A 16,948-nucleotide genomic window follows, 5' to 3' on the forward strand; every position below is an offset into this window, starting at 1 on the left:
TCATCCTTCTCTCATCTCTATAGCAGAATATCATGTGTATGATTAAAAGAACGACCCAAGTCCATATGATTCAAAGAACGACCCAAGTCCATCACACAAAATGGCCTCTCCACAATTAATGTCAATGTTAATTGTCATTATAATATGTTCTGGTTTGTATATACAATGTTGCCTTCCCATCACAGTTAAATAGAATATTATTGGACAAACAAAAAAGATACTAAGTTTTTTAAAGTTTACTCGAAATGGTCTTCCATGGACTTGGGTCGTTCTTATATGCAGATACTCATATGGTAAAACTCTAACAAGACGTTCTAACTCTTTCCTCCCTCAAGAGGTAATTTTCAGATTTTACTAAAAGATTGAATAGTTAGAAAAATGTTTTTTTTAATGTTTCCTTTGTTCCCTTTCTCATTATTTTTCTATCTAAACTCTGATACTACCTCTATCTCTATATTTCTCTTACTAAATCAATAACAATCACTCACTAAGTAACATTTCAAACATAAACACATGCAGCTGCATCTATTCAGTACCTCATGCAGATTCATTCCCTTCAAAATCGGCGATAAGCTAACCTAACCTAAGTCCAGCCGAAACTGCGCCCCATGGCCCTAATCCACAGAGTTTGTGTGTTTGGAACTACAGTATCATGATACTTGTACTACAGGCGGGTTCCGTTATGACAAAGCCCTTGGGACCGGCAGTATTTATAACAGAAGGGTAAAGTATAGAAATGTATGGATGATAGTTTGGGGATATTAGTTTTTCTACTCCGCTGTAAAGAAAATGTTGTTAAACCGTGTTCGTTTCCATTAAGATGCTCTTTATAAAAATGTGCAATAGAACAGGAAGGCCTACTTGACCTTATTGAGAACGATTCACGCAAAAAGACATCTTATTGTATGTGCGTCAACAACTAGTCTATATTAAAAGTTAAGAACACTCGAGTAGTCTTCAGAGTTATTCAGACATCAAACGAATAAAATTAAATGAATTAAACGAATCACGAATATATGGCAAAGATTCGACATACAAGCACGAAAAGTTTGACAACTAACAAATATAATCGGTAATATTCTGTGGTGCGAGACTAGATGGTGCATGTGTATACAAGAAATAGGAGACCCTCTGTAGTTGACTGTAAACACAGTTATTTTGGTCCTCCCGACGCGTCGCGACGCCCTCACTGCAGGCCAGTGATCTCATTGACCACCAAAATGTGATAAAAATTAAGTGCACTCCCTCAGGAAAGTGGTCTATTACAGTATTGGTGGAGATGAAAATTGGGTTTTAACTTCTTCTTTTTTTGTGAGACACCGAGAAAACACTTATGAAATAGTATAGAGCATACCATTTTAAGAGAAATTCAAAGTTTATTGGATGAAAATCGGGTTTGGAATAGCTGAAACATCCAAAAACAAAGTAAAACAAAACGATAGTATTAAGATGTGGGTCCCACACTTCATTAGGAGCACTCTGTTTTGGATATCTCAGCCATTTCAGAATCAATTTTCATCAAAAATGTTGAAATCCTTATGAAATTACATGCTCTTTTATATTTCATTAGAGATTTCAGTGGCGGATCCAGAGGGGGGCGCAAGAGGCGCACGCCCCCTGTATTTATCGTTAAAAACAAAAGAAATAAAAAGAAGCAAATGAAATGAAACCCGGAAATGGCACCAGAAATATTACTTGAGCCCCCCCCCCCCCCCTTACAGAATTCCTGGATCCGCCCCTGGATTTCTCACCAGCTCACCAAAAAAATAAAAAAATAAATAAATAAATAAATAAATGATAAAAACCTGAAGTTACGTCTCAACCAAAACTACATGATCCCTTTAACACGTCGCTTTGTAAGTCCATGATGTCAATATTGATCAAAATTCATTTATAGCAGAGTCTTTATTGATAGATGAAATCATGAATTCATTCAATGTCATGGTTTTGTTATTTACTCATAGTTTCTTTATTGCTTGCTTGTGTTTATACGCATCCACTCTTGCATGTGAATGAACTCCTTCTTTTTTTTGCAAGAAATCGTATTGACTTCGGGTTACAATAATACTCATATCACCAGTTGTATCATACCTGTGTTTTATATAGCTTCAGCTTGCATATAAACATTGAATTGAAACCAGCATAGGCAAACGGGGGCAAAATCAATTGATTGCTTTCTGCCTGTGGGAATTATAGCGTCAAGTCACACATTCCACAACAAATTTACGGTTCCCAAATGAGGTATCTAATAATTCATGGTTCATGATAATATCAGCAGGCCAAACTTAAAGTCCAACAATTTTTGCTTATATCCTGCGTTACACAGGTCGTTGGCAGTTCAGGAACACCATACATTGTCCCTGCCCATTTTATGCATTCTCAGGTAATCCATAATCCCATTGATTCACAAGAATAATACTGAGCTTTTAGCTCACCTGATCAGTGTCAGACATGCATCCTGCGTTATACTGTTTACATTTTCAGCTTTTTCTTTTTGAAAACCCCATGAAATTCTACTGATCTTGGCAGGTATAGGGTTTCTTGGACGAATGGAGTTAAATTTATTTAAATGGGTCAAATGTCCCAAGGTGCCCAAGGCCCCTGTATAACCAGAGGTGAGAGAGCATAGTACAAAGAGTAGAGTTTGTTCATGCCCCCCCCCCCCCCCGTGAAGGGGGAGAGTGGACCAAACAAGGGAAATCTAATTTTCACATTGGTAGGTGCTTTCGTTAGGGTGACATAATTATGATATATTTGTATAATGGGCACCATTCCCACCCCTATCCCCACCTTTGGGTCCCAGAACTTCCGACTTAGAAGATCTTAAATAACAAAAAAATCTATTAACCTAGGAATGCCTTGCGAGTACATACTATATTAATGAGTTTACTTTCGCGTTTGTGTACGGCAGGTCAAGTGTAGCAGCAGCGCCCCATTGGGCTGGGACCAAATTGAGGGCTTGTTCTCACATTTAAATTTTCTTTCTTATAACACCTGCTCAAATTTTATGCAAACTTGGCAGGTATTTTCGTCAGAGTAATACAGTGTAGAATGATAAATGGACAACATCTCTCCTTGAAGTCCCAAGCCCAGTCCTCCCAAATTTGCTTCACATGTTCAAAGTATAGTCTGCAAGAATGCGTGGAAAGCGAATATCTTATTTGCGCTATATACTTTGGTGAGCGCTAGGCCTGCATCTGGGTCTCTTGTCGTAGGTTTCTTTCTGTTGGTTGATTGATTTTTTTTTAAAGCCCAGCTCCCAAATCAAGCAGTGTCTATCAAGAAAATATGCATGCTGCCCTCTGTCATTCACTTTGGGTAATTCAATGAAGAGCTGAAGAACACAATGGTTTAACATATGAATGATTATGTGGGCTTGGCTTGGCAAGATATTCCATAATTTTCTGAATGTTAATCTAGAAGTGTTCAACAACTGCCATTTATCATTTACTGCCCTATGTTACAGTATAATGACTATATAGCCAATGTTTCACAATGTTTACTATTTGTAAGACATATCAAGAACTAAGTAATCATTTTCTCTTGCAGTAATCAAGACGAAAGATGCATCAATGCTGAGTGATTACTTGTGATATAGTAATCAATAACATATTCCCTTCCGCTTTCACCCATGGGTAGCAATTTGTATCGATGTTTAAAACATTGATTACTCGAAGAGCAAACATATACAATAGTTCGAGAATTTGATAAAAAAAATTTTTCCGGCAAACCAGATGGTATCTCTCTGTTTCGCATCACTAATATATTCAGTCCTACGTGTTTGTTATATTTGAAGTGCGTATTATTCTATAAAAGTGTATATTATAGAGAGAGAGAGGGGAGGAATATGTATATATATATATATATATATATATATATATATATATATATATATATATATATTCAATATATATATATATATATATATATATATATATAATATATATATATATATATATATATATATATATATATATTCAATATATATAGATATATATATATATATATATATATATATATATATATATTCAATTTCAGTTTTGTTTTGTTTGTTTGTTTTTTTTGGCTAACTCCTGACGGGGTGTCGCCATTTATTTTGGCCAATGTTTTATTTATTTATTCATTTCCGTTTTATTTCAACAGGGTAGCCCTTTCAGTTAAAAAACTGCTCTACCAAGGGGCCCTTTACAATAAAAAGATACAAAACATATATTCAAATGCACAACGTTACAATCAATCAAAACAAACGTAAACATATCAACCAGATAGAAAAGAAAAGGGTGTGTTACAAAATTACACTATGATAAAAATACAACATGAATAAGAATGAAAGAAATCGAGAGAATATAACGCGTGTTAACAAACAACTATAACAACAACGACAAAACAAATGATATCTCAGTTCCCGGTGTCATAGAAATAAACATAATATGTATTGCACTCTGTTCTTCTTGTAAAATATCACAATAGGGTTAAAACTTGAGAGATAAGATTCTACTCTGCTTTTTAAATATAGAAAAAGATGACAAAACTTGCATAAAACGAGGTAAGTCGTTCCAAAGGTTTGACCCTTGATAATGCAGAGATCTCTTATAATATTCCGTATGTTTTGGTATTTCATATAAAGAGAGAGAGAGAGAGAGAAAGACAGTAACATGCAAATTGTTAGTAAACATAAGCTGAAGATGAGTGAAAATTTGACAGAAATGAGGCAAAATACTGAAGTTCAGTGAGTCCCTCTGTATCATCCAGGAGGTGTCATCTTGGTAATGTTATTATTTGTCTTCAAGATATCTCACTACTCTACTTCCAACATTTTGTCAGAATGAAATTTTCTTCCAAGTATGCATTTTGCCATGATTATGCACAGGATTTATGATGTTACATTCTTATCCATCCTCAAGGAAACGGAACATTTTCCCCATCCAAACATCTGTTGCTCCTTGGGTAAAATTTTGTGTGACCAGTCTTCTGCTAGTGACCAGTCTTCTGCTATCATGTGCCAAAGTGGATGTTGATCTGACCTGAAATGTTATGCGATTGTCAGATTATTGTCTATCAGAGTCATATTATGTACCAGTAATTTGTGCATTGATAAATAAACTCCATATAGAAAACTGTGAGTGAGTACATGTGTTGGTTAATTCAGTGTAATATAACAAAGTCCTCCGGGACCGGCAATTTTCTTTTGTTGTATCAAAGATTTGTTATAGCTGAACAAATAAAGTGTATAAGCTTCTTAAGTCATCTGAATGATAATTTTTGACTTTGAATTTGACTTTGTGGTACTCTGTATCCGAAATCTTGTTATAACCGTGTTCGTTTTAACATGAGTGCGTTGTACTTAGTAGATGGATGCAAATCAAGACAAAAAGATAAAGAACCTCAATGATCCAGTAATGAACCCTTGAAAGTCGTAGTGATACATGTATTTAGTGACATGACAACTGCCAGCAAAGACAAGACAAACTTTATGCATAAATGTGTGTCGGACTCCTTGCAGTGAAGCCTACAAACTTTAGCCAAACAAACGCAGTCTTCATACATTATTCCATCATGAATATTATGGCACAAGTATGATATACAACACTACAAGAAGCAAGCAGTCTATGGGAACACACCTGTAAACCACCATTTAAAAGCTTTCCTTTTTGTGCTCATTTTCTTGCAGTGTGATGATGTTACCATAATCAGAAGTTCATTGGGAAAATCCCATCATTGACGGATGCATCCTTGCATGTAAACGATCTAACTTCATTGTTGGTACAAAGAAAATTTTATGCTGAAAGTGTCTCATTTCCGGTCTTATAGGTGAAGACTGCTCTTTTGTGCAACCAGGGAGGTGGCCACCTCCCTGGTGCTACTATGCCCGAAATATTGCCTTTAAATCTGGCAGAGATCCAAGTAAGTCCTACGGTAGATAACGCCCACATAGGCTCTATATCAAAGTCTGAGTCACGCTTTGGTCTGTGGTATTTACTGAATAGCAGTAACTGCCCCTGCCCAGGCATTGGGTGTGATGAACTGCGCATTTTTTTTTCTTATTCAAGTTGTTTGTGTTTTATGTAACATGAGAAAAAAAAATGTGTGCAACATAATGAAGGTAGGAGTTTGGAGGTTTCTTTTTCTTTTTCAAATGAAGACCCCATTATTCTTTTATTGCACTAGGTCTAAAAATTGTCACAATCTCTTACAATGTATTTTTCATGTGGATTTGTTTTCAGTGAGACTTATTATTTCTATCAACACAATATAATTGTTTTGCTTTATTAAAGATAGTATGATACATATATTATGTATCACATATTTACTATTAAAACATACAATTTGTATAACTACATAAATACACGTAGGGATTATAAACACACATAATGTACGCACATACTGTACATAAAACACTGTATAAGCCCATATTTAAGACATCCGCCACCTGTAAAAGGTCCTATAACTTGCATTTAATAGATACTACATTGTAGCGGCCAGACTCTGGTATTGGGCCTTGCAATTGTTGTTTCGACTTACTGGTTATAATTCTTTGTATCACCGTTTGTTTGTCTCACTGTTAATACGATTATTTTTTAAAGGAACCTACCTTTTGACCTACCATGAAACAGGGGCGGATCCAGGAATTCCGTGTAGGGGAAGTGCCTATACAAAATGAAAGAGAGGCGCACGCGCAACCCAACCCCATATTCTTTTGTTTTAACAAAACAATAAAGAGGGGATGCACGCTCGGTGTGCCCCCTTTGTATCCGCCATACTGATGAAAGAAAATTACGGGGTTTGGGGTTGCTGGCAACTCTTCGTTCTTCTTCTTCTTTTTTTAAGTATTAAATTTGATGATGTTGACTTGTCTGTTTGGGTTTAATAGCTAAATATCTCCTTTCGTGTGTATACAATGTACTTGAGATAACCAGGGAGGTGGGAAGAGAGACCTCCCTGAGATAACCTTCCTCATCACTTCCTAGTTTCACCCAGCTACACACATATTATTAGCACGCGCACACACACACACACACACACACACACACACGAGAGGAAACATCACAACGATAAAAAAATGCTGTATCATCGCTGAAATACGACCCAGAGTGCAGAAAGAAGTATGGGTGAACAAACTTTCAACCATCAACTCGTGACTTTTATTGATAAATGATATCGAGGGTAGGTTTGTACGATGTACTATGACAATAATCTGTTCGCGGTTCTCATCGAATCTTGCCACCCCTGTCTTCGTCTTCGTCTATGCAATGGCGTGAGGAGGGCTGGGTAATTTGTTTTGTCTGCTGTGAGGTCACCCATGGGATCTCCCGTATGATCCGAAAGAGATCTTTGGCAACTTGCCAAGCGTGTGACGTAATGTCTAGCTCTTTACATTCTCTACATTCCTATTCCACAAAAGCTTCGAATACTAGTAGTGGTCTGAAAGTCACTTTGTATGTTCAGGGCGGTGAGGGTTTCTTCTCACCTCCCTGGTAGGAGTGGTACGTTGAATCACGCGTATACTATAGTGATAGGCCAGATGATGCATGCTGTACGGAGGGCTTGTACACAATCATACAAGTTCATGCACATGATTGTGAACTTACAGAAATCACCTGCCCAATAAAAAGAAGCAATGTCGGCCAAATAATTTTGGCGAAGCGAGATGCACTACGCAGTACGATGACATTCGATTGTCATTCGAGTGGTCCTACAACATCAATCTGTCAACATTATACCTACATGATTATGTAGGCCTATACCGTAGTGAAGAAAGCTTATGTTGCTGAGCTGGTTATTAATGTTGCTGGTTGTTTGTTGCCGAAAGGTTCTTGAAAACATAATAGGTTATGAATATGATCGAGACGGACGACATGGAGACATGTTGCCTTCCTCCACTTTATTTACCTTGAATGTTTTGGTTTTTTTAATTCCGCCATTACTTTATATTTCATTAAACTGTGATACTTACACGAATCCTATAAACAAAATGTCCTTTTCTGATCTTTGAACATTTGATTTTCTCACGTTTTGGGGGGTCTATTCCCTGGATTACCCTCGTTTTCAGTCCATGATAGATATATGCAGTCATACATACGCGCACACACGCACACATACATGCATCCCCCCCCCCCCCCCAAAAAAAAAAAAAAAAAAAAAAGCCAGAGAAACGGAAGTGTCCAACTAGTGTGCATACGAGAAACTAGATCATGGCACACTGCCAAGAAGATGATGCAATGCCTTTGTGTCTGACCAGACCAGGGAGGTGGGAAAAGACACTACTGTACATGTAGTCTACGGCTAAGACTGGATTTCATTGTTATTATTATTATTTCTTTTTTTTGCGACGTACGCTATCCACTATGAGTGCAATGCAGAACATGCGTCGAGCGTGCAGTTTGATTGCGCGATCCCAATAATTTGACCATGGGAGAAAACACTAGAATATTTCTTAAATATATACAGGAACTGATACACATCAAATCAACGCTTGTTTGCAGCACAATGGCGTGGTAGATACTTTAATGTATTTGGTATGATTTTGTTTTTAGCCTACAATTCATGGCGGTCAGGCATGCTCTAGAAATGATGCACAAGTATATAGGCCCTACCGTTGGTAAACGTTTGAGAAGGATGTATGCAACACAGCATAGGCCTTTACTTACATTGAATATTGCAACGGGTTAAAATAGATATTCCATCAATTCGGATTGCATACTACACAAAAAATGCGCCAATTTTCATTTTCTCCCGATGAAGTTTCCTTAAGACCTGTTCTTGGTGGTTAGGCTTGTCATTAAAATAATATTTTTTTCCGTGTCCTATACTCAGCGCATGAGATCAGTCAGTGCCAAAATATTTGACAAAAAAGGGAAAATTAGTGAAATTTTGCGTGCAAAACAATTCTGAGAGCTGCTCAACACCAAGACCAGACAGAATTGCCATTTGTCCTACTCTCTAAACTTTAACAATTCAAAACTTTTTCATGTGTCCGATTTCTCTCCTATTTTACCGTTTTCATACAGAGCGACTTAATCTCAGGATTGATTTTTTTTTTCCCTTTTAACCGTGCAAATCGACACAGGGCCTTGAAAAATAGACTAAACGAAGACTGCAGGGGAATCCCCCGCGTATGATGATACGTATGATACGTACACATTCCGTGTTACGAGATCGAGGTTATACAGTCAAACAACTACCGGTACTGTGGCATGCTAAAAATTTCTCGTTTTCATACACATACACACACACACACACACACACACACACACACACACACACACACACACACACACACACACACACACACACACACACACACACACACACACACACACACACACACACACACACACGCACACACACATACACACCAGGGGCGGATCCAGGTATTCCATAAAGAGGAGGCGCCTTTATAAAATTAAAGGGGGCGCACGCACCCCCATTTTTTCTCTTTATTTCTCTTGTTTTAACAAAAAAAAAAAGAGGGGGCGCGCTCCCGATGAGGCCCCCTCTGGATCCGCCACTGCACACACACACACTCATATATATATGAACGTTTTATCGCAAAACGAGCTTACTGCAAATCTTGAATTGAGATATTTGTGAAGCTGCTAAACAACAAAGAAAATAAGAAAGTACGGGATATTTTCATTCATAACTTCTAAAATATTTCTTGGTTTGTTACGAGTGAGGTATTATTAAAGAGAGGTTTTGTTTTACTATATCTGATGTTGGACTTGGAAATATTCAAATATGGCGCTTATCTCATTTTGCAATAAGACTCTTCATATAATATATACATATGCATGTGTGTTTCTCTATGTGTGTGTACGTGTTTCTCACTGTGTGAGTACTTGTGTGTGACTTTGAAAATTGTCATTGCAGAACAGATCCCACATGCCAAAATAATGAATGCCACCTATATTGATGCGCAGACTAGGATTTCCTCACTAAGAGACCAATAAGAAAACGGCAACAGCAAGCCATGTAAAGATATTGTTTAATGGGGTAGACCTATTCTGTGTGGAAGCCCTCGGGAAACCCAAGTACCATCAGTTCCTCCCTGTTTTATCGGTGTTCATGTGTGATTCTTATCGATACTGATTACAGTTTTGTGAAAACTGTTGTATGTCATATATTGCAATTTTGATATTCTGTACTCTCAGGTTTGTAAACATTTCAACGGACACTGATTACGGTAGTGGAATCTGTTCACTCTCGATTCAAACGTAAAGAGTGCAACTGAACCAAATTAGGCAAGAAATTCACTTTTACACCTGAAGCTGGCATCTCGTTCAGTGTATACCTGATGCAGGTATCATCTATTCAACCAAAACTGAACTACACAGTCAAATGTTCACTGGTTTAAATGCTCATTTAAAATGCGCTGCGCATTGTAGTAACAGTGTTCTAACTACCCCCACCCCCGCTACACACTATGTAAGCACCAAGGCGTGTTTGGTTGGCTCATGGAGCTACAAGGCAATAACTCAATGATTGGCTGCATGACAACTCGGGAATTTACGAGTAGGCCGTCATTCGTAGGCCCTATTGTCCTCATCGTCTGCTCAGAAAAAAAAAAGGAAAAAAAAATGGTCATGAGGCTGTTGGCAGCTTCACGTGTGATGTGCACACAGTGTACAGGAGCCGGTCTCACCTCCCTGGTTTTGTCTCTCTTCCCTGGTTCGAGTGTGTGGGTTTCCCCTCGCTTACACACCAAAATAATAACAAATAGTAGTAAACGGAATTCATTCATTTCTTTTCCTCACTGCGACTCGTGCGGAAGTACTCCGTTCCTATCGGACCGCGCATCTTTCTCGTTTCAGGGAATTGCCATAAATGTGGAGCAAAACTTCAGTTATTGTTATCACCCGCTCACATACATTGGAACGCGCTGTCAAGCTCAAGCAAACCTCTGTCTCATAGGAAAAGTCGGACGATAAAAACAATTTTCTTGTCTTATCACGGAGGCAGCTAGACTCATTATCATAGTTCATATGAGAGCAACGATATTGCGAGATTCTCTTCTACAAGAAGATTCAGGAGTCGCGTGACAATTCGGCATCGTTCACTCATCTTATCAATTATTTCTCCTTTTATTTGACTCATTTATCATTGATCAAGAGCAGACAAAATGAAAGGATTCCAGCTGTTTATTCTATTGCTGTGTGTGCTTGAAGGATTTACCAGATTTATTCCACCCCCTGATGAATCCAGTCCTGCGGCTCGACACTCGACACCTTGGCATCCAAGCCTGGATGCTGTGGTCAGATGCAAGCCGGGTGAGATTCACTCTCGTTATCCTCGGTGTCGCTGTGGACAGTACGCCAAAAAAGTGACCAACGCTGAGGTGTACGGCCAACCACTTGAAAAACTTGAAGAGGAGGGCATTTTCAGCATCCCGAAAGGCCATCGGCAGATGTAAAGTCTACTTGAATTCACGTTGTCTTATGAGTATAAATCTTGACCACTCAGGACCATATAAAATTTTGATGTTTCGAGGTTAGCGTGCCTGGTCAGTGACGGGGCATTAATCTGCGCATTTCTTGAATATGAGACCGTTCTGGAGCAAATAATTTTCACACAACAGTAGACATATAATGTACTCTTAAATGAATCCCACAAGGATTGGAAATATCATCCCTCAGCATTTCCACTGATTCCCACTGATCAGTTACTAGCCATCCCCTTTAATAACCCCCAATCCAGTCGACTGCGCAGCATATAGACGCCAGTTCTATATAGCTACTGTCGAATAAAGTTTTTATATCACATGACTGCAGTGTAATATATTGACTGTAAGTATCCTGTCGCCTGAATCACATTTACAGTGTAAATATTCCTCAATTATACACTGTAGTTCTTTACTGTCTAGTGCCTCCGATTGTGTTGCACTCAATGAACAACCCCAACAAAAGAAATTCCAGTCGCACATTCCTATGAAAAGGACACAATACAATACGATTTCTGAAGAGAAAGAGGAAAGAGAGAGAGAGAGAGGGGGGGGGGGGGAGCGGTGGAAAGACTTTGTACCGAGCATAATGTAGAGTGCTTGGGAGTATCACTGGTATACAATACAAAGTGTATACTCAAACTCGGTTGACGCGATGTCACATGATGTAAACAAGTCTTCGCTTTCTGAACCTCTTCTCGTAACAACAGTCATTCCGTGTGGTTGTGAAAGGGAGACTGCACGACCCCAGGGTTTCTTATCGGGCTATGTATTTCAAAAGAAACGTTCGCGAGTACATCAAACATTACAGTAATGTCATCATGATTAAGGCAATTCACTGGCAAGGTTTGGGTTTAATCTGGAGAGACACAATTGCAAAAGGGCGAATCGTATATTTTCCTCACTTTCCGGGGATTTTCAGAAACTACTCAACTTCAATCTCTGCGTGACGCACGTTTGTTTTGTTTTGTTTTGTTTTGTTTTGTTTTGTTTTGTTTTTTAGTGGTTGGTTTGTTTTGTTCTGTTTTAAATCTGAAAAAAAAAGAGGTTTAACTGAACCAAAGCAGATATTCAATTCAATTCAATAGTTTATTTAGATAATAGCGGATATCATCATTGTCTAATGATGACAGCCCTAGCTCCTCGACTGGTACAGGGAGCTAGAGGTGGTTGTCTCTTCCCATCTCCCTGACTGGTGTATGCCTTACGCAGTATACTGATGAGTAAGATATCATGATGTTACAAGCTGGCCTATGTTGCAGACAAGGCCTGTGCCGTCGACAAAATTAAGCGGAAAAAAAATCACCTCACCACTTACCCCTCCCGCCCACATACACATAGGGCCAACGACAGTAATGCAAAATGTATAACCGCATTATCATACATATAGGTGTGAACCACAAACAGCGTCGGAATTTTGGGTAAAGAGCTGGATGGAGAAACGGCATGAAAAAGTTCATCCTCATTGCTCGTTGATCGTGCCAGTGTGCTTAAAGAAAATCTGTCATAAAACATACACCATAATAATTGATATCAATAAGACCATGCAATTAAAAGTAATGATTACATTGATCTGCTCATGTCCATGTGATCATTTTTTCTTCTTCTTTAATTACAGATTTTACACGTGTTACACATGTTCAAGCTGCCCGGACGGCGTGCGTATGACGTCACGATGTCGCCAAGGTCACGACACTGTGTGTGACCCAAAGTTCCAGTGTGTCAACCCAAACTTCATCTTTGACAGAGGCATCAAGGCTTGCAGGGCGCCTCCACACGACGAAAATCAGCTCCCAGGTAAAATAATGACACACATCACGCCGTGTCCGCTACGGTGATAATTATGGCTAAGCATGGAGATGTACCAAGGAAGAATTAGTTCGCAGTTTGATAAAGAGTTTGATGCTGACCGATAAAGTCAATGCATTAAAGAAAAGAAAAATGTACGTATCACATAATACACATGATAAGTGGTCACACCAAGAGGTAATACCTCCTTGGTCACACGTGATGACCACCGCGGTAACCCGAGAGTCTGTCTGGAAGTTTACTGACGTGAGCCAATCTTATCAGCGGGAAAATCTCAAAGATCCGCGTTGGCAGAAGTTGAACTAGAGAAGCTACCTTACCGATCAATGCACGGACACCAGAAACCTTGTAAATTTAGTTATAATACATGTAAACATTGGATATCACTGTTTGACTCTTACCATAATTCAATTTTGTCGCCTTCTTTGTAGTTCGTGGACGAGCCAATGGACAGGCCTCCACAGCCAACCCGCAGAGCACTGATCAACCAACATCAGGTAAACATCTATAGGCTAATATACCATAATGGCGCTTGGCAGACATTCATGACTACAGTATCATTATAGTGAGAACTGTTATAAAACAAATGGTAGAATTCCTGAAAGTTAATTGGCTGATGCCTTAGTCATAGTATGTTGTAAATGACCATCCAGGGTAAATCAGTTAAAAGGACTTTTGGAATTTTATTTCTAACTGGAATGTGAACACTTTCCCAAAAGCAGATTTCACGCATTAATGAATATTCAAGTGTACACCTCGTGTGTACCATGTTATAATATTATTATGTTCCTTTTGAATGAATGGACAGTGTCAACAACCTGTGATCATAATAATACACGTATCTGTTTCACGGACGTAAAATGCTATTAGAATTACGGAAACACGGATAATTCTTTTCATCAGAGTATGTTTGCATGCACTTATAAGGAACTAAAAACTTCAAGTACATGTGTACCAATTCCCTTCTTTTTCACCACTGTTTGATGTTGTGGATTCCCTGATTCGTAGAAAGCTGAAGATTGATCAAAGCAGCAGACTCTCACTAAATGTAGACGTATTCGATTTGTTTTTGGAGCAGGGGAGAAAATGGATTTCCTCGTTTAATCCATTCTGCTCGTCTGCTTGTTACTCCCTGCAAGTCAATTAACGTTGTCAACATTGTTGTTACCTCCCGAGTCCATGTTCACTGAACGTTTTTTTTTTTTTATTATTATTTATTCATTTTTTGTGTGTGTGGTCAGAAATTAACATGTTACATGTACTACGATTTGTAATCACTCATCAGTTCTGTACTCTGTGACCAAGTGAAATGTTTTAAAAATTGCTCTCCTTTACAGGAACACCGCTATTGATTCACACAAACCAATATACGAGGATGGAAGTACTGGCAATTATTGCGATAGTCGTCGCTTCGCTGCTACTCGCTGCAATCTTTGTCTCATTTGCAATCATCTTCGAAAAGAGAAGACGGAAGCGCCGAACTCTACACCGAAACGCGAATTCTCTCTCATACACCAGTGTTAGTTCTCAAACACCTGATTGCACTGGATGTGACGTCACAGAGACCAGAGTATGACACGCCATCATTGGTCCACCAACTTTACCATCATCAATTTAGAATTTTCGCAATGTTTTTGTTGAGGAGAACTGAAGTGTAAACATTATACATGTAGCAATAACGAGTCAAACACGCCTGCATTTGGAATAATGCAGCAGAGAAACAACGTGTTACGGCATGATATATGCACACTCTTAATGCAAAAAGAAATGAATCATTTTCTTTGCCAAGGTACTTATTCATTTCAGAAACTTTATATCCATAGTATTTTTATACTGATGGCATATCAATGTATGTATGTAGTTGTATGTACGATAGACCACAAAGTTCTACGGCAGGTTCCGGATATATTGATTACGAATTATCATATAGATCATATGATATAAATGAATGTATGTATAATGATGCAGATTTGTCGTAAAAGAAGAAATTTTTTTCTCTTTTTTTTTTGTAGCTACTGTCTTTCTGTTTGATTTTTTTGCAATGCCTCGTCTTTCTCGATGAACAGTACTGACCCACTTTCATGTATATAATTTAAACCATTTTGCCTATGTGTGGCATGCTTTACTTTTTGTATACATCCATTTTTAATTGTTTTGACTCTTACTACATAGTGAGAACTGGTTACAGTTCGTTATTCCGAAGATTTGTTATTCCGAAGGTTCTGATAGTCCGAAGGTTCGTTATTTGAAAGGTTCATTGTTCCGAAGATTCGTTTTTCCTTAGGTTCATTAATCCGAAAATGTAACAAGGTTCGTTATTCCGAAGGTTCGTTATGGACCCTATTTCATTTTCGGGTCAACGAACCTTCGGAACAACGAACCTTAGCCCATTTTCGGATTAACGAACCTTTGGAATAACGAAACCCTATTTCATTTTCAGATAAACGAGCCTTCAGAATAGCGAACCCTATTTCATTTTCGGATTAACGAATCTTCGGAATAAGGAACCACAAAAAATTTTCTTATTCACGAACCCTTTTTTTTTCATTTTCAATAGTCGACGTACATGTGTATTTAAACATAATTTTATGGGATGTTCGGGACATAACTTTTTGAAAGTATAGTGTATTTTACATATATTTCATTTACTTTATCACTTTTGATTGTGTAGGAGCGGTGATTCAGTGCTTTGTCTGTATTTTACCAAAGTACAATTTTAACATAATCAGAATGTACAGTTGTTGTTAGCAGACATCAAAACATAATCATGTCCTTATGACTAGAGAAGAAAAGACTACTTTTCACCGCTCGCCACATGACAACCAATTCAAAATGTCATCGCCTGAGTTCTCCGTTTTGCTGAAAAGAAAGGTTGTGCAGGTTTTTCTCACACTCTTCATGCACTAAGATCTTCTAGTCGTCTTAGACATCAATCTTATCTAATAGTGCATGATACCAATAAATCATATTCTGATATTTCGGAGGTAATGGCCTACTCGAAACAACGGACGATGAAACAAAATATTCAAACTAGTACTATTCGTGTTGTATCTGTCTGTATTTTAGGGGAGACAACAACTTCCGACAATTTTCATGCAATACGTCATCTTTAATTCAGAGATGGACAAAGGAAGGGGAGTCGAGAAGGGATAGTTCACACAAACACATTGCATCGACTATTTAAACTTACATATACCTTCCTCATTAGCCAGTATGATATAATATGCAATGCAAAGAATTACAATAAGTGTAGTGATGAATGTTATATTTAGTGATATATATATATATATATATATATATATATATATATATATATATATATATATTATAATATAACATGTATGAATATATGATTATTGCAAAGAGAAAGGCAACTGTATCATGTTATACTACATGTCAGAGACTGTTTTAATATTCATACGTCATACACAATGCAAGTTTTTACTTCTTTGGGTTTGTTTATAAGCAAAGATAATTGATGTATCCTACTGTATTAAGCAATAAAAACTACGCAAAACAATACAGCAGAGTATATCAAATGCCTTATGACTTTCAAGGCTAGACGTTTCTGTTCACAATGTGAGAATTTGAAATAGCTCAAGACAATTTTGAGTCCAACAATAGAAATTTTATATCTATGTTTGATACGTGCGTAAGTAATTATCCAGACATTGATGATATAGATATGATAATAAATGTATA

The sequence above is a fragment of the Diadema antillarum genome, unplaced genomic scaffold, assembly GCF_040938485.1.
Source record: "Diadema antillarum isolate AM-2024a unplaced genomic scaffold, OU_Dant_1.0 seq00000562_RagTag, whole genome shotgun sequence".
NCBI classification, from domain to species: domain Eukaryota; kingdom Metazoa; phylum Echinodermata; class Echinoidea; order Diadematoida; family Diadematidae; genus Diadema; species Diadema antillarum.